The sequence below is a fragment of the Poecilia formosa genome, unplaced genomic scaffold (assembly GCF_000485575.1).
Source record: "Poecilia formosa unplaced genomic scaffold, Poecilia_formosa-5.1.2 Scaffold26, whole genome shotgun sequence".
NCBI classification, from domain to species: domain Eukaryota; kingdom Metazoa; phylum Chordata; class Actinopteri; order Cyprinodontiformes; family Poeciliidae; genus Poecilia; species Poecilia formosa.
Window position 1 is genome coordinate 2,949,003 of NW_006799965.1, and position 26,777 is coordinate 2,975,779.

Genomic DNA, 26,777 nt, shown 5'->3' on the forward strand with positions numbered 1-26,777 from the left:
ACAACCATGTGGTGCTTACACGTGTTTCAGCCTTGTTTTGATGTGAAACCAAGAAGTTGTGCAGCGCTGCTTGTGGTTCAACATATTTATCTCAGCGAGTTCAAAATGAGACTCTGATCATACTCTACATATTTAATGTCAATGTGTTCTAACATTCAGTCTGAAGTCAAATGTATCCCAAACTCCAGCCTTTAGTCGGTAAGTAAAAGGCTTAAAGATCTTCCACCACTTTCCAGTGGTGAGCAGACTGTGGACCTACTGAGAAGTAAATAGACTTAAAACATTCAAGCGCACACCCTGAGGTGGAGTCATGCGGAAAGCAGGGTCATCTCTCACTAATATCCTCTCCCTCTTGACATTAGCTGGTTGTCACCGCCTGGCAGGACGTCTTTATGTTGATTTATAAAAAACAGAACGACCATTGATCTTGTTCCAGGATTTTACAGGCTATGTCTGATCTCAACTGAGGGCCACTGCTGAGATGGAGCGCTCCTCTGGTTAATTAATGGTCTGCAGGTAAAATGGGAGGCGCCGTCTACATCAGCCAGTGCAGTCCATTCTCTGGAGAGGAATCATTCTGTAATGAAGGGCACTTAGACCACCTGCCAGGAGACTACAGCCATGATTAAAAGTCACTAAGAGTTCTCTCAGATTCAATCAGATTCATCACAGATGATCAACCGAGACGTGGCATGGCGGTATCCCCAACATTTGCTTCTTTATTTAAATTGTTTAATTATAGATGAGAAACCTTGAGGACATGTTTGTTTATAATTACAGGACTGGTGGTGAAGCACCTTTTATTTTTTTTATTTTTTGGAGGAGTGTCCTGTCTCATTCAGCAAGTCTAAGCTAAAGTATCTGGAGTCAAACAAATCCCTTTGGTAATACCCTATTAGTCCTGCAAGGAATACAGTAAATCCTGTCTATGTCAAGTCATATTTCAGAGTGAATTGCTCCAAGCAAATATGCTGACAATACTTAGAACAGCAAATATGGAAGATGAATAATGCACACACTAATGAAAGGGGAAAACTAGAATAAGAACTTATTGAATGCAAAAGCCTCCTGGGATATATGTGTATGGAGCTTTAATCTGAATGAGTAAACTAATCAGTTTTCAGAGTTTGCTGCAACACTGCATCTAATTTGGGCCGAATCACTTCAATCCTGTTGCATCTGCAGTCACAGCAGCTGATCTGCAGTGTTTTGTCTTCGTCTCCATGAGATGCAGCAGCATTATTTCTGCCTTCTATAAGAGATACCACCAGTGCTACAAAGCCAGTCAATAAGACATAAAAAAATGCATGTTAAAATATTTCTCCATTCATAAATGCATTCTTTTGTCGTTATGAAGGTAAATACTTCCTTGAGTAGTGATGATACATTTCTGCACTCAGTAGCAGTGTTGCATAACAGATGGTATGGAGACAGTAAAGCCTCGCAATGTGTGAAGTATCACTTTTATGACAGTTTATGCTTTAGTCAGCATTATTATTTTTGTATGGTTTTGCCCCTGGAGATAAAAGGATTCTCTCCGTTTTTCTATCTGACTTTTTCCAGCATTACTTTAAAGATTTTTAAGCTGAAAGCATTATTCTGGAAACCAGGTAGGTCAGATTTTGATGATCTCTAGCTGTGCTGTCATCTAAAAGTTATGCTTTTGTTTTTTTGTGCGTTTTGTCGGCGCATTTGAATTGTTTTTTTGTTTCCAGATTAAATCATCATACAAATTCAGTGAACTTCAAAAGTTACTTTGTCAGAAATATACATGAAGACAAAATTGTATCCACTAATGTATGGACATGTCATTGACAAAACAACATCTTAATCATATGCTTTTTTAACCACTAACAAGATTTTGGGATCAACCAGGATATTTACTTTTTTTTTTTTTAGCAGAAATGGAAGAGCTCATTTAAATGGGTTGGTTTACTAGCGATCTCTCTCAAAATCAATGCTAATGCAAGCCACACGTGACAGTGCACTGTGATGCTGGTGTTTGAGTTTCTAGTTGATGCCACTCTTGAACCTTGAGTTTACAGTGTTTTTTGAACAGCCCAATCGATCTGAGTTTCTCCGAGTGTGGGTTGGCATTTGGCTATAGTCGGGTGCTCCAACAGAACAATGATCTCAAACAAAACTCAAAATTTAAAATAGCTGAACCAGAGCCATATTGAAGATTTGTGGACCATGTTTAACAGTCAAGTGTTTGACAGGAAACCATCCAATTTAAATCAACTCTTCTCAGTCTTCTAAGAAGAGTGATCAAATGATTGCAAAAGAATGTGTGCAGTGCAACTCTTTAAGAGTCAATTAACCAAGTGTTTATGCATCTAATATTTGAGCCTGTCTGTATAATTTTGACCTTGACTGGATTACAGAAAATATAGTTAAACCTATGAAATCGGTTTTACTTTTGAAATTTGCTAAAGTTGCTTTGTCGTTTAATGATCCCACATTGAAAAAAAGTGTAGTTTAATCTTATTTGTTTGGTCCCCTACAGATTTGTTTTGTTTTATCATAAGAAAATGTTTCACACCATCACACAAGCAACTTTTAAAATCAGACAAAGGCAACCAAACTGAATACAACAAGCAGATTTCAAATGATGATTTCATCTATCAGGGGAAATAAACTACCCAAACCAAACTAGCCCCAAGTTTAAAAAAAAACACATAATGCTTTGATCTAAAGAAACTCACAGCTAGAACATTGTCTTCTAGCTGTGAGTTTCTTTAGATCAAAGCATTATGTGTTTTTATATGTTATGCATAACATAAACAGGTGCAAAGCACTTTCAAATGAATCAATCTGACTCAGCTAAACTGAATGCTTATCAGAAGCTACAATCCATAACAAAATAAAATCTGGATCTGTAGGAAAATGTTTAATGTTGCCTTGGTGTGCTGAATTTGAGCCTGACTGCTTTTCTTTTAAGTTGCACATTTACAGACCATTCAAGCCGAAGTTGAACACAGAGGAAACACAGAATTAGAAAATTTGCATTTGTGAGGGCAGCTACTACAGTGCTCCAAATATAGCTGAGCTGAGTGTCCATCTGGTCTGCTGGCATTTGCATTTTTTATTTTTAGATTGGTTCAATTTTCACAATGTCTTAACAGCAATGATGAGAAACAAATCGACAATGGAGGAAGGTCATAATGAATTTAAGGTTTAAGTGTCTTGCTGGATCTGGGTGATTCCAATCTGTAGTCTAACTAGTTTTCTGTCAATCTGTTTTTAAACAATAGTGTAACTTTAACAGCATGCACCACCAAAGTGGTGCAATTATTTTCTTATATTTTAGTGTAACAGGTTTCAGTCAATATTTATTTTTAGAAATTACATGAGTCTGTAAGGTAAAATAATGCCTAACAAGTGAAATTTATACACTTTTAAATATGCATTTAATTGTGTTTGTTAAATTCTAGATATATATATATATATATTAAGGCAATTTCATCTGGGATTTTCATCTTACATATTAATGTTAACAAAACTTATTAAAGCATGCAACCTTAATGAAAACATAAAGTCTGCATTCTGACAGATTGGTATTCAGAACATTACGAAGATAATTATGTTGGTTATTGTCAATTATTACCTCAGCATTAAGAAGCACAACTTGGTTTCAATTTTGCAACATTGTTTAACTAGCTAAAGCTGGATATAAATGTTATTATTCATTCACTACCGAATCTTTCTAAGCCCTTCTGATAGTTTCCAAACTTCATTAATGCAATCCATCCAAACAACTGGCGCATGATGAAGAGAAGACATGACTGTGCATGGAACAAAACAACTTGTTCAAATGTTTAGGTAAGAAATATTCTTTACACAAGGAAGCATTTTTTTCTTTTTCTTTTTTAATAACTCCCCCATTTTTAAATATTGAATTAAAAACTACTATGCTTGATTAAATTTTGAATAATTTCTGTGACAACTATCTAGTTTGGTCCGCAATCTTTTTACGGTGTGATGTGAAACGACGCTGGGGTCTAAAGTGGTCTAAAGCTTCATAAACCTATTTGCCAATTTGAGGCTGGAACCGAACATGTGGCCAGCCTGCCTTTTGCCAAACGTCTCACTGGGCAAAGGTGCTTCTCCCAGCTAAAAGCTGTAATCCTTCTCCCTCATGCCAAGTGTGGCCAATAACTGTGTGGCTCACAGGCTCATCAGTCTGGCACATAATAAATCAGCTCGGTCTCCTGCAGAAGCCCAGGAGCCTTGATGTATATCACATGCTGCACTTGCATACATTCCTGCAGGCTTTCCCGTCTGACAGAGATTTGCTGGCTTTGCAAATCTAAATAATACAAAGTTATTTGTATAGCACATTTCAGCAACAAGAAAAAAACAAACAAAATGCAATAATGAACAAATAGACAAATAAAAAGTGACAAAGTAACCAACATGATTTCTCATGTGCTGCCATCAAGGAAAAACAAAAATAATAATTGTAAAATATTGTAATAAAATCTAAAAATTATATATGCTCCATTTATTAAGAAATAGCAACAAAGTAGTGTTTTTAGCGTTGATCTATATCAGTCTTTCTTAATTATCCTCAATTAGTTTACGTTATTCCCCTCCTAGGGAACTTATTTTTTTCATATGCTCACTGAATTAAAATATTATTGAGAACTTAATAATGTTCAATTGCTTATCCATATAAACTTCTGGCAAAAGCATCACCTAGTTATCAGAGCTGATGGATAAAACGAGACAACTTAAATTTTAAGCTGCTGGAGCTAATTTTGTGGTTTAAGTCTCAAAACAGTGTTCAAATTCAGGTCATTAACTCAGTAATATTTAATTAAGACTGCTCAGTGTGTGTGATTCTAGGAGGAGAACAAAAGGCAAATAATTCACTGAGATGTGCATTTTCACACTTAATTGTAAAACCTTTTGAAACTGCAAACATTGTTATATTTCCTTTTCAAAAAGGTATATATACTTTTTACCATTTTTGTGCAGAGCTTTGTGCAAACATTGCCCCTACTTTAGTTTGCTAGAAGAGATGAAAAGGGCATAACATTTTACATTCACAGTAAACTGGAAGGTTATATAGGCTTTGTTGTGTTTATTGGTCTTTTGTCAACTTTAAACCTAGCAATCCCCCAATGTTTTTGTTTGTTTGTTTGTTTGTTTTTGACTGTCATAAACTCTTCTAGTAGGGCTGGGCTTATTGAGCTAAATATCAATTCTATCAATAACAAGGTGAGCACTGGTATTGGACCAATACCAACATGGTGAGGTCAATGCTTTTGTTTTCAGTTTCTCTCCCATATGTCAAGCAAATTACTTCAATTTGCTCAGAGTTCATGTCAGCACATACAGGAATTAAAATGCCAAATATCGAGAGCTTATATTTTCAATTTGAGAGCAGGATTTCATACCTTTGCAGTGCTTCCAAATATTAATATGGCTTTTGAAGAAAAGATTGTGTTCTTCTTTAGGTTACATTCAGATTACAGTTGCTGATTTATTTCATAAACATTGTGTATAGTGGGAGGTAAAAGGGGAACCGTTTTGTTTTCTGCTACATTGTTTAATATTCTAGTTGGTTAATTAAAAACACACTTTTTGGTATTGGTATGAAAATTGGTATCTGTGATAATTGCCCTGTGGTTGTTTGGTACTGGATTGATACCAAAATTCCCAGTACTGCACACCAGTGTGCTACTTTTTCAACTGGATTAAACAAAATGCATTTTGATTATTTTGAGTACTGCTGCCACCTAGTGACTGGAGGCTTTATTTTTCAAGCATTAATAAGACGTGTACTAAAAAGTCTTCCTGTCTCTCCTGCCTCTAGTGCCCTAATGCTTTCAAAGAAAGCACTTGGGTATATTTTTCTTTATTCCATAGCTCTTAGAAAAGAAAATCCTACAACATTTTGATAATTTATGATTCATGAAAAGACTAAAAGGATAGCATCCGCCCAGAGAGGAACTCTGAATTTCTGAGAACGTCACATGATTTCTTTGAAGCGGCTCCTCAGGTTGCAGATTGTCTCAGGATCAAGGAGAAACTGACACGCGGTCCCTGTGTTCCTGCTTCAGCTGGTTTCTGATCCGTATTTGTTATCTGCTTGTGCGAGTGCCTGTGTGAGTACAAGCGCTTAGTAGATTTTTCACTGAGCCAAAAGCTGGAGTCTCTTATGACATAAAACTTGTGGCTTCAACAGATGTTTCTTTTCAGATAACAATCAAAGCATCGAACGTGGCTGTGAGGACAAAGCTGCCTCCTGCGATTATGCTCCCAGTCCTGCTTGAACCTGGGGAATACTTACTGCACAGTTACAGTCAGGACCCAGCTGATTGGGAGTCATGCACAGCTAAATGATTAATGAATTTGTGACGGCTTCTATTTTTGCAGCCTCTGTGAAAGCTGTTTGAACCCGGGAATCTTCGAGGATTCACCATCTACTCAAAGTTTGAAGCCGGCTAAGATGAAGAAGTGGGGAGATATCGCAGCTGCTTGAGCGAAGGCTGTTTTTGAAAAGGAAGAAACTGCAAATCTGCATTTAATCTCCACTGTCTTACCTAAATCATCTCAAGCCGCTTGGAAAGGAGGACTTGAGCATGCGACAGGAGCAAGGATGTGACTTCATCAAGGCCGAAATGCGGCAGAAGCAACACAGGATTAAAAAAAAGGAGAAGCATTCACACACCCACGCACAAACACACTGTGTTCAACACCCATCACTCTTCGACTGGCAGCTTCAGGGCCTCTTTGAGTGAGGGCTCTTTTTCTGATAACTTGAGGAGGGGAAAGGTGAGAGTGTAAGAAAAAGAAAAAAAAAAACATCGCTGCCATCAGCTGACAGGTCCACCACATTGTGATGCATGAAGGAGGCAGCTCTAATGTGACTAACTGCCTCGGGTTTGGGCTCTCACAGGAGGCTGCAAGGCTAAGCTGTGATATAAATGCAGTGAGAACACAAAATCTCATTGTGCAGAGAAAATCTATTTATCTGAGAAAGTACCGAATGCCCCCAAACGAAGCCATTCTTCCCTTTACAAATACTGTGATTATCCCTTCAGACAGTGATTGACGATGTATGGTAATATGAGGCTACTATTTCAACTGTTAGGCAAGTATTTCAGCTCAAACCAAAAATTAATCATTAAAATTAGCTGGAAAAGATCTGCCATCAGATAACAGTCAATTGTTAAATAATCCTTATGCATCATAGAGAAGTGATGCATTTTTTAAATGGGACAAACCCTCCTATTGGAATCTATCACACAATACTAGCTAATCCCATGGAAACCAGTTAAATTTGTTCCTTATGCACTGTTCCATCAATATTAATGAGGTAATATATTACAGAACGTCAGTCACGTTGGCTGCAAAAGGAGTACTTTTACATTTTAACTAAATATAGCTTACAATTATATACGCTTCTGTACTTTTACCAGAATATGATGTAACATGCATGAATTTTACATGGCTAAAGGACCTAAAAGTAAAAGTACTGATAGACGCTTAACATTTTTTCACATTATAACCACAACCTTCAGTGTATTTTATTATGATGTTATGAGACAGACTAACACAAAGTAGTACATAATTGTAAAAGTGGATGGAAAGTTGCTCAGATTTAGTCAGATTGGGTGGAAAACATCAGTTTTCAAGTCATGTTAGAGATTCTAAGTTTGGTCAAGCCAGGAGAGGAACAAAAAGGATTAAGCTATGCACAAAAGACAAGGGAATGGTGAAAATTTCTAAATACCAGAATGCCCATGCACACCTCCCAGCAAAGAGGAGTCACAGTGGAAATGCATGAGACGTCATAGCACAACAAAACTCTGGATTGCAGCAGTGTTGCTGTTTTTTCTTTTATCTGTGGCCGCCAGAGCCTGGACACATGCGCGTGAAATCCTTTTCCTCACTGAGTTAAAGAATGCATCTTTGAAGAAACGTTGGATCCAAAATTAAATAAGGGTCTGTTTGCATATTCAGTTACAGCATTCTGTCTGAAAATAAGCTTATGGATGGATTACCAAATTGTGAGTCTATATCTGGTTTAAGGCACCATCTTGATAGTCTGTCAGCTGTTCAAAAGGTTATTGATTTCTAGTTCTGGTATTAAAAAAAACTGAACAAAAAACTACTTTATTGAAAACATGCTATTTTCCCTTCAGTTTTTCATGAAGTACTGCTTATTTGAACACATAGCAACAGCTGTTCATTACCTATCAGAGTTAAAGCAATCAATCCCAATTCCTCAAAAGAAAACTTTGTTTCTTAATCATACCTATTTACAGTAATCTGTAATATCACAGCATCATTTTATTGGTTATTATTCTTATTTTCTTCTAAGTAGTTTATTAATTTTTATATTGTCATAGTTTATGACAAGCCCAGGTAAGGATTTCAACTCGAAGTTGAAGCATTTTAGGAAATTCTTACATACTGGCAAGAACCTGTGTGTTCATTCAGTGCATTTGTGCGAGGCTTGCTGTTTGAGAACGCCAGGTCGTGAATTCACTCCTTCATCTATTCTTCAAGTGTTTTATTATAGGATTTCACTAACCACTAAGAATAAGTCAATATAGATTCATGGTGACCCTTTCCCTGAGCTAACAAGTGGATTTAAACTGTTTTAGCAAAATGCTCCACATGGTGCAATAGATCTCTTCACTTTAAGGGTTCAGGTTTCCACTTAAATTATCACCTCTCTGAATTTTTTCTTTATAGCTCAATATTTTTTGTCAGTAGTCGTACATTTTAAAAGCCAAGCAATCTGCAGTCACAACTGGGACTGTGCCGAGGAAAAGGGCAACTTTGACGTATTGATGCAGCGTTAGGGGATGACCTGCTCGGCTGCCACTGATCAATGTTCACCTCAACCTTCAGCGTTCGCTGGGATGCAGAATCTTATGCTGCATTCAGCTGCCTGGTACACCAACAAACATAAGTGTGAAAGTCGTTGCCGTGTCTGTTTGTTAAAATTAGTGCTGAGCCTCAGTGATTCAGTGCAGCTGCCTTTGATGATCTCTGTTTTTATGGGAATGTGTAAAAGCGTGACGTTGACGGGACACGTGTCGGGAATGCTGAGGAGGCAGAAGGGATGTGGTGATGCACAGCTTTGCAACAACAGCACTTCATTTCCTAATCACAGCCCTTATGAGCTCCTCTCAGTTGTTCGCAGGAAATTTATGGTTTCTGCAGAGTGCAACCTGAGCTGCTTTGCATATTCTCCATCAGCTTCGGGGGAAAGCAGGAACGATCACTGGTTTGCTCAACTACGCAGGTAAAAATCAGAAGAGGCAGTGTTTTTTTTTTTTTAATTTCCACATCTGAGCTAAGAGAGAACTACAAAGCATGAATTCAGGCAAACTAATATCACAGATTATTAAATATCATGTTTCCTCACATTACTGCAGGAGAAAAATATATATATTCTGAGTGCATTTTGTAAGCAAAAGCACATTCAGAAGAATTTGTTTACCTTAAGTGAACATTCTTTCAGCTTTTCAACAAAACGTTATGTGCAGCAATGCTGTGTTTTATCAGTTAATGAGGTGAAAATGGGGAAGTTAACAGCCAGTCAATAACAAACAATTGGAGCTAATCTTCCAATTAAACCAACATAATGTTGCCTCAGTGTCTAAACCTAGTTCTCCACACAAAGAGCGTAGCAAGGCTTGAAAGTTGTGCTTGTAGCTTTAAACAAAGACCTTTGTCTTTATTTTTTTTTCTCCTTTACCGTTTGCCTCTCTCAGCATGAACAGTTTCATTTTAGGTGGAGAGTAGCACTCTTTGAGTCATTAGGTCCTATCTGTGCGTCAGCATGTGAAGATCACTTCAGAGCTATCAGAGAGGATACATCATCTTGTTGAATTGAGAACAATTTCCTGACATGTAAAGCAGAAACTTCTCATTATGCTGCTGTGACAGTTAGTCTATTGCACTTCATTTAGACAAATCTCTCTGTAGATCTACTCACCGGTATGGGCTATATATATATATATATTTTTTTTGCTTTTTTTTGCTTTTTCATAAAAATGCTCTCTGTTGTAAGAAAAAAAATATTTTTCTGAAGTTCTTTATGCTTAGAAGCCATATATTTACATATATTGTGGCACAAGACATTTTTCCTCCCCCTTACATTTAATCAGAGTAAAGCTGTCCTAATTTTGATCACTTTGCTGAATCAAGATTTTTTTTTTTAAGTCATTTTCTTAAAATTCAGAGCATAAAATGTTCTTGTGAGCGTTTCGGCTCCGCTCAAAAATTTTCTATGCAAATTAAATCAGGGCTTTGTGATGGCGACACCAAAGCACTGGCTTTGTTGGCCTTTCTAAGTAATTTGGAGGCGTGAAAATAATTGTCCTTCCTAAGGATAATTACCCTTTAAGAAGACCCTATTGTGTTCAAGCTTGAACTTCACGGCTGATATCTAGGGATGTGCGTTAGTATTTTCACAAAAATGTTTTGCACCGATGATGCCATATGTTTTGTGAGATGCACCAGTCTCCCCTGTAGCAACACATGCATAAAACCTGAGGCTGACATCTCTGCAATGAACAGCTGGGATGATGTCAGGTCTGAACGTTTCCCCCTTTTACTCTCTATAATACTCATTATGTCCAAACACATTCTACTTTTATCAGACCTCAAGACATATCTACACAAATCAAGCTGGTTTTTTACCCAGGGCACATTAGTAAAATGACATTTTTAATATCGATTTTGGAGTAGAATTTTTTTTTTCCTGAGGTGCCCTTCGGTTCATGTCATTTTCACCCTCTTAAGCACCAACATCTTCACAAAGTCTTGACTTTTCTTTTTTATGGGATTGTTTCATATACATTTAGATTTAGCATAAGGGCACGTCCAACTCTAAGACAAATGGCCAGTCTTCATCCTGAATAATGACGGGACTTTCCTATGCATTTATACCAGCCTATTATTGTTTGATAATTATGGCATATTCAGGCATCTGGAACTTTTCAGAGGAAGGACACTTGTAGTCTGTACTTCCTGATAGATTTTCTAAGGCTGTCACACAAGACGGCACTGTCCTTCAGGTGTCGCCTTAAAATACATCAACAGGTGTGTCTCTCCACTCAACTCAAATGTTGTGAATAAATCAGAACCTCACCAACTAGACTTTCTGAAATTGTTGACTTTGTAACCATTATTTTTGAAAGTAACAATAAAAACTTTCATTGCTAAAAGGTTCCTGAATACGGTCATGATTCCTGGAATTTAGCAGCCAGGAATAATATTGGCAATCCTGATTACCAATCAGATGTTTTAGTTTTGATTAAATGTTTGATGATTCTAAAAAAAATAAAATAAAAATAAAAAGTTTGGTGTTTATTAAATGAATGGTTTCGACTGCACAGTTTATAAGAGTTAGGATATAAAATAGCACATTACAAAGGAAATATTGCTGATCTTAAAATTTATTTTGTACCGCTTCACACTTATGTCCTTTCGTTTTTATACATAAATAAGAAAAAAATCTATTTCAAGAAAATAGTTCCCTTTCTGCAGATTTCTTGCAGTGCTCAACATTGTTAAAGGTCCACTGACAGTGTTTCTGTGACCCTTTCTGTGTAATGGCTTTCTCTGGATGAGCAATAGATGGCCTCGAGCGCTCTATCGGGCCAAACCTGTTATGATGCAATGCTTTTTACCACTTTCCCTTAGACCTGACTTTTTAAGAGGTCAATGGAGTGCTCTTTGAAGCATAAAGCATTAAGTTCTAGCTTATGTTACTGACTTATAATTGGCCGCATAAGATGACACCAAAGTGCTTTAGTATATCAGAGGACCCATGTTTCTAGTGAAATTTGTGCCACCTGATTTTAGATGTGATGCGATTCATTTTAATTCACAGAGCTTTCACCGAACAGATGGAAGGACCATTGAGTGAAGCTTTGCACTGCTTTCTTTGTCATTCATTCAAAGAAAAGAGCATGCACTGAGTGACACGAGAGAATACAATGAGATGCAAAACTGATCAAATTTATTGCAAAGTTTATCTTTTAAAAATATCTAGAGGAGTTGGAGGAAATAGTTTAATGCTTATCTTATTCAGAAGCTGCACCAAGGAACTGAGACGCTATTCTTCTTTTATTCTAATCTTTACAAGCAACTGACATATTTGTACGCACTATATCAGCAAAGTGTCACAAAAACATGATTTAGTTTTGTTTTCTGTGTATTGATCAATACAAACATGAAGGATTCAATAATACAGCCACTGCAGCTGTTCACAGATGTTACAAATGAATAAGAACAAAAGCAGCAACAGGCAGAATGCAAAGTATTGGTAATAAATCATCCAGACTGCAAGTTGTATCTTTTAGTTCAATTTACTGATATAACACCAAATCACAAAGAAACGTAATCTTTAGACAGTTTATACGAAATTCAGTCCAAGTCACTTCATTCAATTGTCATCACTGCTTTCGAGTTCAGCACAGATTCACATTGAATAAAATAGCAAATCCAATTTGATCCAATTTTAACGCAGTTCAAACCAGCCTTTGTCGTTTTTTCGGTTTTTATCGCACCTTTCCAAAGACATTAGCATATTTTAGCCCATTGCAAACATAAACTTCAACATGTTTTAGTGAGATTGTTGTAGACCAACACATAATTTAGCATATAAGGAAAATTATTCATGGTTTTCATTTTACAAATAAAATTCTGAAAGGAATTGTTTACCTGTGTGCCCTTGTACCCGACATTGTGTAGAACCAGACAATACGAATGTGCTTTAATTTAACTTTTTATGGTAGCTCTGACTGAGTGATTTTGGTTGTTGTCCTCCATGAAAGCAAACTTCAGTTCCTACCCATCTCTAGATTTTTTTCAGCATCTGACACCTTTTTTTCTTGTTTCTGTATTCAGCTTCACCCATTTTCCCATCATCTAGTGTCCAGCTTCCATGTCACCAGTGAAGAAAAGCATGAAGAAGCCACCACTGTATTTGGCAGCAGGAATGATGTGCATTTTGGATACAGGCAAAAATCTCATTTGGTCGCTCTCTCCTGTTTGCTGCTACCCCATATGTAGCAAAAAATAATTTAAAAAAAAGTTATATGCATAATTCAAATGTAATTAAGTTCTTCAAGTCACCTACACTGTTTGATAATAAGCTAGGAGCTTTAAAACATACTGTAAACAATATGTGTTTATTTTACATATATGCATATATATTTGATTTTTTTCAGATTTTCACTTATCACCTTCCGCTTTCAATCACAATTGTAATTTAGAACCTGTTTTGAGTGAGACTATTAAAAAAAAAACAAAGTGTTGCAGACAGAAGGAGGAGGAGCTGAAAGAGAAGAGTAAGGGAGAAGATTAATCATGCCTTAAAACTGTAAACATTGATAAATATCCAACTAGTTGCAGCATTTTGTGGGTGGGGGGCACAGATCTAAGATTATCTTGTCCCCGGTCCAGGCAAAGCTGTCAGCTGGCGTAATCACAGACATTACTTCAGGAAGCGAGTCTTCTGAATAACGCGTTCAATTCATGTTTAATCTAATTACTTTTAACTCAAATCAAAACACACAGGCCTTTTCTGATTTGAGGCTAAATTTCATAATTGTCTGCAGTTGTCAAACCCTTCCTATGCAAAATATGTATGCGTTATAATCATGAAAGGGCAATGGTTGAATCCATTGTGATTACAACAGCAAATGGTTGCTTGAACTACAAAAAGTGATGATGAGCAAACAGCTGCTGATTACAGGAAACTGTAGAAAACAGTATTTGTTTTGTTTTGTTTTAATTTGATGTGTTGGTAAATTCATGTCGCTGTTCTCTGCTAATCTTAAATGGATATTCTTGTGAAATCAATTCCAGTTTTTCAGACCAAGTTTTACCGAGCTCGACCAGTTACATAAATGTTGTTATTGTAGCTTTATCTTTAAAATAGTCTAATAATAGGCTGTCAAATTAAGAAACTGATAGCAAGAGGAACAAAACTTTGAGATAACTTGGATATTTACATTATATCCGCCTTAATGAGTTGCCTTGTTGTTCATTTGTTCAGTAAATAGCAAAGCACACTGTTATTAAATTGTTTTCCCTTCCCTTATAAATGCAAATCATAAACTGCTTGACTTCACTGCCTCCTTTGTTGCTTTGTTGTTACGCCACAGCAAAGTACACCATGAATAATAGTCCTTTTTTCTGCACAGAGTAAGCGGTGGTGGTGTGTGGGTGTATTTTGGGAGCAGTTTGACATTAAAAGATAAAAAGGGAAGAGTGCAGTGAAAGACGTGGTTAGTCACAGGTGTTCTGGCTGCTGACGTAAACTCCTTATGCTGGGCCCCGGGTACAGTCACGTAATAAAGGACAGATTCCAGCGCATAGATGGGTGGGCTGTAACAGACACCATGAGGTGTACATTTAAGTACAAGTTATAGAGGTACAATGCATTGCAATGCTCTCCATCTTAAAATACACAGCAGCATTACTTAGGGAAATTGGATGTGTCCATGCTAAATCCATACACAGACTGATTTCCTTACAGATGGCAATAGAACAATGTCATGTGGATACAAAAAAAACCTAAAGAGTAAAGCAAAGTCTTTTTAGTAGAATAATCAATACAAAAAAAAGAAGAAAAAAAAAGAAAACAATCCCCCTGCAACTGCTGTTATTGAACTATGACCTTACAGAGCCGTACGTACAAAATAAGTTATTGGATGAAGTAATAGGACTCCTAAGTGCCCCAGTAACACTTCACCCTAATTGTGAACTAGAGTTACAACTCAGGAAAAACTGAAAGCACAGTGCAAGTACTGCACTGTGCTTCAGGAATAAGGTAAACCATATTCCTGTGCACAAAAGATTTAATTCATGGTATATATATTTTTTTTTCCAGATTTATATATATATATATATGAAAAACTGAGTCTGCATTAAAAAATAAATATGCAGTCAATGTAATCAGTTCATTTCACCTCATGTCAGATTTCATTCTGATGAAGGGAACAGGACTGTCTGAATAAATCCATTTGCAATCTTTTTCTTTCTTTTCCTGAAGATTTAAATGGGCACTTAAGTAATTTAATGTTGCACTTGCCTTCATGAGGGGCACTCAGTGATGCTACAAGGACTTGCAGAGATCTGGACTTTAACTACGGAAGTTATGATTGTATCTTGGTAAAGGACATGCACCACAATATTTGCAGATTCTCTTTGCAATTGACAAGAGGAAAGACAGACATGAAAACAAAAATCTGTCAAAGCAATAAATGAAAGCTTGCCACCTTAATCAATACAGTTACATAAAAGCAAATTCACCACTGATTCAGATTTTTACAGGATTGCAGGGTTTCCCCCAGAGTATCATAAGCCTGGCGGCCCGCCATGCTTTACTAACCCCGCCGCCAGGCTAAGCGTTGCTTGTTTACGTTTCTAGGAAAATAAAAATAATATTTTTTTATTTTTTTAAAGCCGGGCTGCAAGCGTCTCTTTTGCTCTTAGCATTTTACTAGCAGAGCAGATTTATTTAAATAGCATTTCACTGGAGATCTTTTCCCGTAACATATAATTACACAGCAATACTTTTACATTTCCTTTCAACTTAATATCTTTTAAGACAAAAACAAGGTGGACCGCCGGTGGACCGCCTCGACGCCCCGACCACCGGGCTTAGCAAGTTTTCTGGGGGAAACCCTGGATTGCAATAAAAAGTGAAATCATGCACCTCAATAGAGTCTATAAACACGACCCTCCCCCCCCAAAAGACCATTTTCATAGTGCTGGAGTTTTTCTTTGTAAACTGTTATTCATTTGGCTTAATAATTTTCCAGTCAGTGGACCACACTGTGTTTGAAAACAGGAAAATTTCAACCCGGATGGCTGAAGGTAAAATCTTCAGCACTTTCTTTTAAAGCAGGCAAATTCTCACAGGAAATATAAAATAATCTTTTAAAGTAAGATCAAACTTTTGTCTATGGGAGCCTCTTTTGTAAATTTAAAATAAATTAAAATGTAATTAGAAAGTGTTTACTGCCCATCCCTATGCAATTTATGTAATTGAGAAATCCATTCACACTGCCTGCTTTCCCTGACAGGAGTCTGGAGAACACCACAAAACAGTAAATATAATAAAAGTGGCTTGTCTTACATCTGTTTATTGATCTGTTTTATTCAACCAAGAACTCAATGCAGCTCTGAGGAGAGCAGCCTGACAGTGCAACACTTCCTCTCCCCTGTATTTTTTGTGCCCTTTTGGTGTTAGTGAAGCTTCTGTCCAGCTGCCAAATATCCAGAGGTAAAGAGAAAAAAAAGCACAAGATTTCCAAGTCATGATGAAATGTAACATATAGCAGCTCGGGAAGATAAAGCACACGTTTTGGTCACGAGTTAAAGGCATCTGAGTTGGTTACCGTTATCTTCAATTTGTGTTATTTTGCAAGTGAAGACTTTAACAGTCAGCAGGCGCATCAACTGGAAAGAAGTGATGATGAGGTGGTGTGGGAGGAGATTCTTATTAAACGCAGAGCAAAGTATTTGCCAACAGGATGAGGTCAAATACACAGGGATCAGAGTTTGTCATATTGTTGACTTTTGGCCACATAAATGTGAAATAATGAAATACAAACCATTAGAAATCATACAAACACACAGCCTGAAATGTACAATTTCCTACCACTTAAATGACGTAGCCACTTTAGACTCCGCCTTTTCACCGAACCCACTGATGCATTCATATCAGTCACATGGTTGAAGTGGTTGTCATCAGTTCTCAGGGTTGGAAAAAGTGTGAGGAATGTCCTGTGCATTGACTTACTCACCTTTTGACAAATCCCACGTACCCTGTGTTTCAGTAAACTCTTATGATTTCTATTATCACATGCTCATGTCAAATAACCACTTTTTTTCAAAGCCTTATATTAAATGAAACTAAGTTTTTTTTCTGTTTTGGGTCAATTAGGACTACAAACATTATTTCTATTTTTTCTAACCACCAGAATAATTAATGAACTATTCAGAGAATTGTATTTTTACTTCACTTAGACAAAGTTGTATACGCATAAACTGGGGACATGCTACACAACTCTTCAGTCTACACAGATTCTAAAAGGATTTGGAGTTCAGTTGTTTCAGCAGATTTTTTTTTTTTTTTAATCACAGAACTGGATCCAAAACCTAAAAACTAAGCCTATTGAAGGATCACAAACTGCGTGCATGAGGGGAGGGGATCAAACCAGCTAAAGTGAGCTGAACGCCTTAAACTTGCAAAGAAAACAGTATTGGCCTGACGAGATTCCAAATAAGAAGCATGAAGGAAAAAAAAAATAATGTGCAGTAAGTTGGCGTCCAGTCGTTAACACACTTATCCTTAAAGGGTCGCAAGGGGGGCTGGTGCCTTTCTCCAGCAGTCAGCAGGTGAGAGGCGGGGCACACCCTGGGCAGGTTGCCAGTCCATCGCAGGGCAACACAGAGACAGATTCACACCGAAGGAGAATTTAGACAGACCAATTAACCTAATAGTGAAGATTTTGGACTGTGGGAGTGTAACACAGTAGTGAAGAGTACTATTTTAAATTAATTGGCCAATAGGTTCGGCTATCGGAGCACAGTGGGGTGTTTAGATGAGACACAAAGGCAGTTGGATGAATTTAAAAGCAAAATAAAATTACACACAATAAAATGCATAAAACACTAGTAATACTTGGTCAAGTGCTAATTTTTAGTTTTAAATATTTTGGGTGCATCCTGGTAATCTGAATTCTAAACCGCGATAAACAGATTAATCAAATTCAGTTCCAATTCAGATTCGACTCAACACCATTCACATGAGGAGAATTTCCTACACAGCAGTTTGTTATAATGTCCCAAAAAAAAACTTCTCAAAAAGGTAATCTCCAAAATTCCAGAATGAAACAAAAGGAATGAAAAATGTCTGTCAGTGGTCTCACGCATAACCAACTATGTGTGAAGATGTGAGAGATACAGGCCTACCACAGAGGACGGTGCAGCAGGACTCCAAATGGAAAAGAAGGAATCCAGTTCCTTCTCCAAGTCCAGGTGGGAACCAAAAACACAGGAGGAACCCACCTAAAATCCTGACCTGTCAAAAGACAGGACCAGCAGAAATATAAAATTGTTATTAAGCTGTTCTAGCTTTAATCCATAAATCAAATTTCTGTATGCATCAATTTGTCATTAAATTGCTCAAATTTGCAATAAAACAATTCTCTTTTACCTCAATGCAGTATTTCACAGCATTATCAATTCACTTTTTTGTTAATTCCAAAATCATTTTTCAAACACAATATTAAACATTACATTTTACCCAAAATCAGTAAAATTTTACATCTGAATAATTACATAGTTCAGATATAGGCTATTATTCAACAAAAATGTGATAAACAGAACAAAAACCCAAACAAAAGGCACAGAATATGCTCACCGATCTCAACGCGACACATTTGGGACAACAATATGGTGGCTCTCAGTCCGGACACGTGGGACACTAGATAATGTAACAAGGCATATTTTCGTGCTTTCAATAACTTTCATATTATTTTATATGGAATATAAAATAATAATTTTATATTTTATTGAACTTTCATCAATAACTTTCATATTATTGAAGGAAGTTCAATAATATGAACTTTCATCGTGAATAAAGTAAACATATACTATATTTTAGTCTTTACCTTCAGCTGAACGGAGAACGAGATGAACTTCCAGGAAACCAATAGCCAATTAGAGCTAACGAGGCTAACGAGGTAGCTCAAACATGCTCGGCAGAAAAAGTGAAGTTCAGTCTGTTTACTCACTTCACTACTTCCAGCTCAGAAGTTGGATGATAAACAGTAATTCTATTTGCAAAAGGGTTTGTTTCGAGTTCGTTTCTAGTATTTTTTCAGTCTTAAACAACACGGACTCTCACGCTGCACAGCTTAGCAGTTTCTTCCTCATGTCGGATTTCTCCCGCACACACAAACAATGCTGCAGACACGGGGAAGAAGGGCGACACCTACATCGGCAATTTGCATTCTGATTGGTTGATACGCACTGGAAACTAAACTTCCTATTGGCTAGGTAGACTACCTAGCTTCTTTAGCTTCTATTTCTCAAGGAGATATCCCCATTTTATGTGGGTTACAGAAGTAAATCGGAGTACCTGGATAGAATCCACGCATCAGTAAGTGGGTGCGTTGCACGCAATCTACAAATATTCACCGCGAAATTGATTACAGGAGCAACAGTGGTGCAGACCACCGTATTTAAATGAGGGATTTGCTTGAGTCACTGGCTGTCATGATGGAGAGTGTTAGAAAGCAGAGTGGACATTAAAGAAAAATGAAGTAGAAAGTCATTATACTGGATGTGTAATAATAATAATAATAATAATAATAATAATACAATTCATGTAAATTAGTGTACAACTTATTTTATGTTTTTTAAATGTTCCGAAATATTTGACAACAATGACTTCAGTCACTGGCAAACTCATATTTCTTTGAATGCCAATTCACACCTACTTTTAAAAATATAGATGCAAATACAGAATCAAGCAATCTGGTTTCATAATTTGCATTGCAAGTGGGAGATCATTACTTTTGCCTATCTTCCTCCCCAGTACTTTGCACTTTCTGATGATCAGCATGTGTTTTGCATATTCATGAAGGCAGGCACGCTAAATTTATTGCACCTGCGATTCTCCTCATTTTACTTTCGCAATTCTGTTTGCAAACTGAAAATTCAGTTTGCGCGTTGTTTGTAGATCAGGTTTGTGTATGATATCAAGCTTGAACATGTTTTTTTTTTTTGTTTTTTATACACAAACATTTTAGTGGATCAGGCTGTGTGTGGGTGTGGTTTTGTTTTTGTTTGTTTTGGATTTTTATATTTTTGCTGTGCATGTAATTACTTGATTTTAGCTTTGTGCTTCCTAACTCTAAGTCATTGTTGGATACACCTCTTTACCTACACATGTTATTACCCCGTGGTGCTCTCAGTTGTTTCCCTGCTTCTACGTTTTCAGTGTCTTTTTCCTTTCTGTGTGTGTACTTGCGAAACCCATTTTGACCAACCAAAATTTTATGCATTCTTCACATTGTTCCAATAATAAGATCAGGTGAATTGTTGGGCCAAAACCTGGGTGGAAATTATCTCAGTAATTGGTAATAATTCCAAAGATAAGAAAGTGTCAGGAGTCCCAAGACGGCAGCCTTATCTGTGAGATGTGCAGGGAATTAAAATGTGCAACCATCCAGCAACCACCAATAAGTATCTCAACAGACTCTCCCTCAAGCACACACACTCACACACGCATATGCACACACACATAGTATGTGCGACACAGACACGCTTTCTTTCTGTGAAAAAGCAGTAAAGGCTGTATTAATTAGTTGCCCACCTTCCCATTCACTGATCTCCTTCAGGCTTTGTTTTGCCTTTGTATGCATTGGGTAATCATGTATAATTGTCCTAGGGTGTAAACATCAAGCTGCAAAGCAAGCTCATAATGAGCTTCTCATGGTCTGTGCAACTTGTCCTGTGGCTTAAACTCACATACATATTATTTTAAAAGGTACTAGTGCAGATAATAAGAGACGATATCTAAGGGTAAGTCTTAGTGTCCTTTATAGTCATGGGTTTCCTTTGGAAGACAAACATATGCATGGCCCTTTGTAAAGCAACTGTGACATTTTGGTATACTTTCTTCACTTTGCCATCTACTCAGCATACAGTATGTTTTTGACCTTGCTGATGTTCATGTAAAAAGAAAGGGGTTCCTAAAAACTGAACTTTTACATTGCATCTGCAGGAGTGATGATGTTTAATGTAGAGGAACCTTGGATTGTTAAGGTTGTCATGGGTACTGCCTGGTAAAATGTAGGATGTTTCAGTGTTTCCACGTGTAGAGGATATTTGCAGGAAAAATAGTTGGACATTGTTAAATTTGTCGTTGAGTGTTTCAGCTGCTCTAACTGTGACAACACCACTACCAGTTGACTGTAGGCTATTCAGCAGAGGGAAATTTTGAATGTATCGCATTACAAAAATGTAGTGAGGTCCTACGAGTAACCAACTCTTTCACTAATGTTTGTAGAATCAGTTCACTTGCCCAGTTGCTGCCCAAGGCATGCAGAGAGCCTGGTTGAAAGGATTTCAAAATTATTTTGTGATTAAGTTCTTAATTAGTTGCACACACTTAGTAGCTGCTACGAAACACATACAGTGGTGGAAGGCTCTTTGCTGATTCAAACCCATTAGCTAAAAAGTGTGGTGACTGAAGAATTTAACAGAAACCCAACACTTACAAAATGCAGCAGCATGAAAAGCAAAGTTGTGTTTCTTCCATAGGTTCAAATACGTTAGTGTGATTGTTGATTTTGTTCATATCAACCATGATGACACTTTGTGTAGTATGGCTGAATGAACTAGCAAGCACACTTTAACAAAGAACGACAGATGCAGTGACAAATTCAAGTTTATTGCTGCCTTATTTACCAAACTGCTTATCAATGATTTACAAGGTGTAAATGATTTAATTTTTAGAGAAAATGTCACCGACATTTTACTATGAAATCAAGCCACAGTTTTCATAAATGTGTCATGATTTATTATTGGTAGTATAAATAATACAGTAGCAGCACAAGAAAAACTAAAAACATTCAGACATTTATATATATATATATATATATATATATATATATATATATATATATATATATATATATATAAAGAAAGAAAGAGAGAGAGCTTGCTGCAAATGGATTGTATGTGAAGTTCTACAAAGATGCAAAAACACAAGACAAGTCAGTAGGATTGCCTTAAACTGCAAGCATCTGAGCTTGAAAACAGCTGGACCACTGAGATACCACTGTGCCTGAATATTCCACCTGGTTTATTATGAATATCCAAACTCAAAAAAACCCCCCAAAAAAACCCCACACTTTTCCCCGAATCCTTCTCATGTGTCAAGAAGGGCAAAGCCATGTGCTATCTGGAAGGAGAAGAAAGCCAAAGCACCTGCTCTTATTACCATAGCGCCCCTGGAAGCATTAGGATGCATATTGACAACAGGACCTTGTGCAATTACAGGCTTTATCTTCCTGCCTGACAAACTGTGCGCTTCATTACGAGCTTTTAGCTGACACCTTACCTCAGCCTCCCCCGCTGGATGATCACTTCTAATGCGCAAAATGAAACGGCTAAGAGGTTTGTTAAATTCGTCTGAATTGTTTAACCATCATCTTCTTTTTAAATAGTTATTTAAAGCTTCCATTAGCAAGCAGATGCAGAGGATGACAGCTGAATGAAGAACACTGATGGACACAGAGGAAGAGCATTAAGTAAATGTGCCAACTACTCAAAGACATTTCGAGCAAAACATTATTATGAGAAACAAGGCAAGTTGCGATTCTGGTTATTAATTTAGGTGCTTCATTTTCTTTCTGAGGAATAAGGAGGTCAGGTTAACAAGTTAGATTTTGTGCTTTGTTCCCAAATGTATTTTAAACATATTTCTTGTTTAAGACAGAGAGGTTTGTCCTGGTAAAACAGGCTGTGTTTAGACACAGCATCACTTGCTGAGTATGTGGGTGTTCATGTAATCTACATTAATTTTTCACGATTTCCCAGGTCCAACAATGGCACTGGCCTTTTGTGGGTTTTTTTGTTTTTTTTTCATAATGTCTGAATTGAGATTTGGACTGAGATTTTCATCCTGGAAACTAACAAGAAAGCCAACATGCAATTTTGGGATCTTTGAGAATATGTCCTTGCATTATTTTGTCTTTTTTCTTTGAAAATTTCCTGAAAACATTATTTATCCAAATAACTTTTGGGACAATTTGTTGCTGTGACAGGCTTGTGTGTGTCCATATTTTTATGTTTTGCATGTCTCCTCATGCTCTGTTATGGATTGGTGACCTTTCCACAGTATCTTCCATATCGACAATATGATAGTTAACGCAATTGGAGATTAGTGTTAACTATCATGCAAACATTAAGTGGGTATAGAAAAAATCTTGTTTAATGATTCATTATTAACCCATAAATTATAAGTCAGCTTATGTATTATTCTTTTCAGTCCACTGTTTAGAGGCCTTAGCTTTAAACCTTAGTCACTTTAATTCATCTATTACTCATTCAAACCTTCAACCGTCCTGCAACCACACCCTGCCATGTTAAATTAGCCAAGAGATGGATCAGTCCAAGTACTGGATTTCCAAAATAACCTACATTAGGTTGTTTTCACCCAGCTGTTTTTACTGTATTAACTTTTCTTGGCAATGAGCTTAGGCTGCCTACAGTCCTCTTAGTGCTCTGGTTTTGGTCCTCATCATTGCAAAAGCTTTAGCGGTGGAAATATTATAGCACGGACTTCTAGTCTTTCCAGCCTGGTTTTTTCATAATATCAGAAATCCTTGCAATTGCCTATTGCTTCCTGCTTCTAACAAGCTAACTTCAAAGGGAGAGGATTCTTTCTAACCTCTCATTTCCTGCCAAGTGTGAGGTATTGCTATGAAGAGAATATTAAAGTTTGTAGGCTGATCAGGGAAACGTCTTCAGTTCAAGTTGCTCTCTAGCAAATTATTTTTGAGCTCCAAAGACAAAGAATTTTTTATTATTATTATTATTATTATTGTCAATTGTATTTAAATATAAGTATGGGCAAGGAGGACTGCTGATTCATACTTCAAGCTTTCATGCTTGTGTTGTTAACTATATTTTTAATTTCTGCCTTCATTGTTTGTTCTACCAATCCCAGGAGACTAAACAAAGAGACTGGCTTCCTTCATTTTTGCCTCTCTGCTTAAAAATCAAGGTTTACGCAAAGGGGTTAGTGAGCTCTAATTACAAATAATGACTGCAATGAGACGTTGCATGTGGTTACCATAGAAACTCTGCAGATGCCATGCCAGTGGGTGTTGTGTTGATATATGGATGTTGCGTACAAAATGCTGCCCGTTAATTAAATATGCCAGAGCTGCAAATGTTCAGACATATCCGGATGTGCTGCAACACACTTCTTCTTTTTTTGTTTTTTTTTTTTTGTTTCCCCTCTTTATTAGGACCGGTTGTCTACATAATGTTTGTGTAACCAAGCTTAAAATGAAAGCAGAAATATTTTTCTCAGTATTAAGTGTGCATGGTATTGTCATCTATCTAAAGGAGTGCAAACTACAGGCTGTGCTTGTTGCCTCCATAAGGAGAACAGCCATGGTCTGCCTGCTCAAGACAAATGTATGAGCTTCACATATGTAGTGAATATCAATTACTTTAATGGACTTTTAAATCCATAGCACAACCAGTCTCACTGGTTGCAAAAAGTCCCATCTGTCTCTTCACTTATCAATAAAATTAATTAATCCAAAGATGAATTGCTGACCTTTGCATGGAGTTCTTAACAATTCCTCTAAAAGGAGGCAGAGCAGATTTCTTATTATTTTTATGGCTAGTATTTATTTAAAGGATACGTAAGAGAAATCAGTTTACTGAAGCTTTTAAAAACAAAAAAGTACATCACATTGATGAGCTATATAAATGATCTACCAGACAAGCATTTCTAAATCTAAGATGCACAACTTTTTTGTTGCCTGAGATAATATTTCTTGTCTACAACTTAGATATAAAATATCTGTTTGATTATCAGATGCCAGGAGGAAAATTGCTCTGGATGATCTATTTCAGAGTTTATCACTTAGGGGAGTTTGGTATGAAATTAGGAAAAGATTAAAGGTCACTGGAGAATCCACTCACACTCACATCAGCATCTGTTCTGGTCATGAAGGGAAAACGCCTTTGGGATCTGACACGTTTTCTGTATCAGCAGACAGACGGAACCTTCTGCATCCTCACGTGGCTCCTTTACATTTGTCTCTTTGGCTTAAAGACTAACTCAAGAGGACAGCATTGCCTCTGTCTGCCCCTAGTGGTCACTTTCAGATAGGACAGTGGTGTCTTAGCATCACTTTAGGTTTTGGGTGGTTCTCCACTTTAAACTTAAACCAGGTTATCAAACCAGTTCAGAAGGATATCACTCAAATTTGACAAATGACCATAGTATTCATAGTATCCAAATTCATTGTAGTATCTATTGCTACTACAATGAATTTGCTGCTCTTGGTGACTTGGCTGGATTCATTTATTCTTTGGTTAAAGCTGTAGTTCTGATGATAAAGACATAAAAATGTATTTTCTGGGGAAGTGCGTGCTGTAATGGTATACGCAATGGCTGTTGAATTCCTGATCTTGCGCTCCTTGCTGCAGGTCTCCCCCCATGTCTCTGTGCGATTATTACCATCAATAAAGATCAGAACTAGTGCCACAAAATCTAAAAGAAAATAATTTAAAAAAAAGACATTTTCATATAGCCAAATGGAGGTAAGCCAATTAGAAGCAAAATATGTTTGAAAGCTGTGTGACATTAAAGGGGCCTTGAATTTGATTAGTCAACAAGCATTTTACCAAAACCAAACAAAAACAATCTGCTTCAGGGCACAAACAGATGTGTGTTTGGTTAATTGTGGAAAAAGAAATTTTATCATGCTTTGTGGCAGAAAAGTTGGGCTTTGCTTTCTTACACCTTATAAAATGTGAACCAACAAGCATGAGTAGAGCCACTGAAGCTGAATAGGGTTATTAGTCTTCTGCTCTCAGGCAACAAATTTGTGTATTAGATTTTACATCCTCCAGGGTCAGCTCCATGAAGCAGAGCTCGGCTTGACTATTACAGAGAGTTTTTGAATGTTTAGCAGAGTTCCTCTCTTGTGTTTGGTTCCACAAGCAAAGCTACTTTGTTTGAGGCAGAAATGTAATTGTTTGCTTTTAAGTTGGTGGAACTCTGAATCACGTCCTCTGGTGATGCCAAGTATTTCCCTTGGTCTGTAATTAGAAAGTGTGGTCAGATACCATGATGGAGCATGATCAATGATTTTGTGTGAGAATACATGCACTCAAAAACATAAGTCCAATTAGTCTCTGCAGTTTTCTTGCACTCAACAGCTCCCTTAGCCACCCAGGTAAATCATCAGTTTCGCATAAAAGCAAAGGCTGAGCAACTGTGCAAGAGATTTTAAAACTTCCTCAAAGCTAAGTTTAACTAAATTACTTTCCATTTTAATTAAAATTACATCTAAACACAAAATTGAGCATCCTAAAGCTTGAGTGTGAGTTGTTTCCCCCTCAATGTTGTAATATTAATGCAGCACTGCAACACAGATTCCATTGCAAGACAGTCTTATTGAGGTGCTGCAGCAAACACCAAACCATACTTTAGGAAACGAAAGTACAAATAAATATAAAACTATTCCTCAAGAAACATTTTCCTGCAACTATTCTGACCTGAGAGAAGGTGTAAAAAAAAACTTTCCTTCAAACAATTAGCACAACTGAATCTTTAAGGGTAACAGAAAACAAAATCTAGGTTTGCATTAGTAAGAAATATAATCAGGATTAGTGTTCCCAAAAGTGGGGAAAGCATGGGTCACATTACTTGGAGGTGGCTTTAGCAGTTTTCAAATAATAGCACTGTGGGTTGATTTCCTTCAGCAGTGTTTGACCTCAACTGACCAATGAATGGTAAATAAACAAAACAGCTTAAAGACCTATGACCCATGATAGATACCATAATGGAGATGGATGTGAGGAAATGTAGGCCACCAGTAATATTTAACCTGCTGAGGTCAGAGTAGATAGCAGCATCGAAGGATCAAGTGCCTCCATTTGAAAGAAAATCAAGGTCAAGGTTGTCATAGTCTATCTGACTGAATTCCCTTCTCAGCCCTAACATACAGTGCATATAT

The 26,777-nt window shown here is 37.0% G+C and overlaps 1 protein-coding gene and 1 long non-coding RNA gene across 5 annotated transcripts in view; one reads left to right on the plus strand and one right to left on the minus strand.

Annotated features, from left to right (window-relative positions):
- The window catches only part of frmpd3 (FERM and PDZ domain containing 3), a 99,842-nt gene that overhangs the window by 21,604 nt on the left and 51,461 nt on the right, over positions 1-26,777 (plus strand). The gene's annotated exons all lie outside the window — the stretch shown is intronic.
- On the minus strand, positions 17,757-18,974 carry LOC103135620 (uncharacterized). The gene is made up of 3 exons (XR_475954.2): positions 18,669-18,974; positions 18,419-18,481; positions 17,757-18,076 (listed from the first exon to the last, which is right to left on the minus strand). It is a non-coding gene; the product is annotated as an uncharacterized LOC103135620 (long non-coding RNA).